The sequence below is a fragment of the Athene cunicularia genome (assembly GCF_003259725.1).
Source record: "Athene cunicularia isolate RWA chromosome 2 unlocalized genomic scaffold, athCun1 chr2_part1, whole genome shotgun sequence".
Lineage (NCBI taxonomy): Eukaryota > Metazoa > Chordata > Aves > Strigiformes > Strigidae > Athene > Athene cunicularia.
In genome coordinates, this window is record NW_020799095.1 from 53,449,558 (window position 1) to 53,453,046 (window position 3,489).

Genomic DNA, 3,489 nt, shown 5'->3' on the forward strand with positions numbered 1-3,489 from the left:
GTAATACTAACAAGCTATATACCTTTCATAAAATTTAATTATAAAGATGCTGTTCCTATACAAACAGTTAATGCATTAGTAAGGATCGATTTAATATACTGAGAGGTTCTACAAAAGACTTCTGAAGCACTATTATCTTGCTCTGGATGTTAGAATAACAAAACAAGCATCCTCATTCACTCTATGTAGATTTGAGACCCACTTAACAGATGTCAATAAGCCTGTTGGAAGGGTATAAATCAGTGCAAACCAAAACAAAATATATAAGATATCCCTCAAACAATTGTTTAATCCTTGTTATTCCTTTTTGTCTGAGCCAGGAGTTTAATCAGGCTTCTTAAGAGACCACTACAGTGTCTATCTCTGAAAATCAGAGGTCATTGACATTGTGTTATTGGAACAATAATATACCTGTTGCTGCTGTAAATGGCTATTTAATATCCAAAAATTGCTCTGGTTTTGGAGAGATCAATGAGAAGTAGTTTATCTTTTGTCACAGGGGAATTTATGATTATGCCTTAATCTTATTATAGCTCTCAAGAAAATCAAATAAAGTCTCATTATAGCAATACAGTTGCACAGAAATAGTGTAGTTTAAGATTTTGTTGGCATGTCTAATATAAATCTTTTATTCCAAGGGGGTATAACTCAGTTCTATATATTGGCTCTGAGCTAAATCTTGCCAAAGTGATCTTATCACTACAGGAGATTATTTCCAAATACAGTTCCAATGAAATATTTTTTATTGTGTGAATGATAAGATTCAGCAGAATATAACTTTACCAGTGGCAGATATCTATGTTTAGGTTTCTGTTCATTAAAAATAGGAAAGTAAAAATTCTATTTCTCTTTCCATAGTTGCCAAGGAGAAGATATGTTCAGGACAGCTGAACTCAGAACATCTTTGAGCACCTTAAAAAAGGAGGGCTAATCCTGGTCCCATTGAGGCCTGCTAAAGATTTTCCATTGACTTCAGAGGATAGAGTTTTTAAGCTGAATAATTATATTCTCACTAAGAAACAGATTTTATTTTTTCCCATTCTCTCTATGGCTGAGAATTTTCCTCATGATTTGTATTCATTAATGTTAGTGTCAGTAGTGCAAAGTGTCAGTTGAATGTAATTTCCTTGGAGAGAATAGATTGCCTAGTAAGATAGAAGCAGAACCTTGTCCAGTCCCACTGAATTCACTAGCAAACATTCTGTTTACTTCAACATCCAGAAAAAGTGCTGTTTAAATATTAAAAGCAAGATATACACAGATAATTTAAAAAAAATAGGATTTGTCAGTGTTTTGGGATTATTTAATAGTCACTGCCGATCCAAATCAGATGATATTTTAAAGTACCAGGACAGTATCAAGGTATTGCTTGTCCTAAACCCAGTATTTCTTAGGGTAAAAAACCAATAGTGGGCACTGGTAGACTTGGAAAAATGGGAAAAAAAAAAAAAAAAAAAAAACTTAAAACCAGGTCAAATACAAGAAAGGTTTGTGGGTAAAAGACTATACTGAAAAATCAGGTTTAAAGTTATGGAATGGACATGGTAAAATGTCTTCCTGGAAAGAATCCTAATTATGTATGATGGTGTATTTGGTATCCTAGGTGGCTTTTAGATCAATAAAATGCTAGTTCAATGTTTATTTTACAGTAGCAGTCAAATAACAAGGAAACCCAAGAAATATAACAGTAGCAAATAATTTATATATCCACTATTTAACTCACCAAGACAATAAAGATTATTCTGAGTGGAATTATGCATTATTCTATTAATGCATTCATTTTCATTTAACAGCACTCTTGGACAGTTCATGAATGATTAACTCCTGCTGACTAGCTACATAAAAGGAAAACTTAGAAGATATTTCATGAGATTTGGTAGTGAAGTGCCTACATTTCATGAACTTTAAGGTCTTTTGAACATCTTGACTCTTTTGAGGGGAGAAAATTATAGTTCCTAAACCATCTAAATTTCTGAGTAGGTACTTCTGATGTGTAACTCTTGGTTATAGATTTTCAATTTAAAAAATGATATTATCATTTTAAATTTAGAATAATCTCAAAAGTATTCATAGAAATATGTCTAAAAGGAATGGAATGAGACCATGTACTCTGCTCCCTATCTCATTTGTGTAGTATAAGCTGTATTATACTTGACAGGGGGTGTCTAACCCATACTTAAAGGTCTCTGATGCTAAAAGGTCCTGAAACTCTGCAAGGATTCAATGCTTAACTATCCTTGTCCTTATCCTTTTTCCTGACAGAAAATTTGAATATTTCCTTGTGCCTTTGACGCTCCCCAACAACATGGAGAACAGGCAATGCCACTCCTCTTTCTAGGAATCATATAAAAACACATTGAAAACTATTGTTCTATCTTCATGACCTCTCCACTCCTTTCCCATTTCCACTCTGAATTTTGAACAAATGGAACTTCCTGTAATTCACTCATTGTTCCCAGTTATCATTTTCTAGCTCACTCTCTGCTTGGTCAAAATTTGGCATAATATTCGAGCAGAGGCCTTGCCAAGGCTCTGGTGACTTAAAGGTTTGCGCAGGCCCTGTAGGTATGTTGTGTATTTTGCAACATACTACTGCTGACTTCTTGCTTGGTTTCCAATTCAAAATAACATAATCCTTTTCTCCGAAAAACTGTCACCTGGCAGTTGTTTACCTAACTATTTTCTCTTTAGTTCAATAGGCTCTTTAATGATATAAAGATTATATAGTGGGCTTGTTTGGGGAGTGTATAGTGTTTTGTTTGGGGAGTATATAGTGTTTTGTTTGGGGAGATTTAACACTATTGTTGTTCATCCTTGCTATCTTGGTACATCATTGCAATTTGGTCAAGGCCTATAGCCTCTCACAGACACAGACCTCATAGAACACCCAGGAAATACAGAAGAAAATTTTTTTTCTCTACCCACAGAATTTATGATCTAAGTTGATTTACTCCTTCTTAGGCTAAGGGATAAATCCGTCCATGAAACCCCTAGATTAACTTTGGCTTTGATGATCTCTGGCTGTATCAAAAGTAGCAAGTATTACGGTAAAATCAGAATTAATTTGTGGAGTAGTTAGTGCCATAGAACTGACATCCACACTATGTGTATTTCAAAGATTTTACTTCAGATTTACTCAAGTACAGCCCTGTTGACTAAAGCATGCCCTAGTGTTGGCATGATGAGATGTGCTTTGGTTTAGTTTCATCTGAAATGAATCTAGTTCACATGCTCTGGGGCTGTACTGTAACACAAACCAAAGCACAGTAAGTAAGGGGTATCTAGGAGATTTTCCTCTGCAGTGTAGTCCTTATTTACACTAAAGCACTGTGTATTTTCTAGCAATACTCCCATAATTTTGGATAATGAGTTGGCAGGTATCCCTAATGTTAAAAGACATCATTTAACTTTAAGGAGTTAATAGTAAGTTCAATAGTCACTTATGCATCTAGCCACTATTAGTCCTGGGTTTCAAATATGCCATGGAGG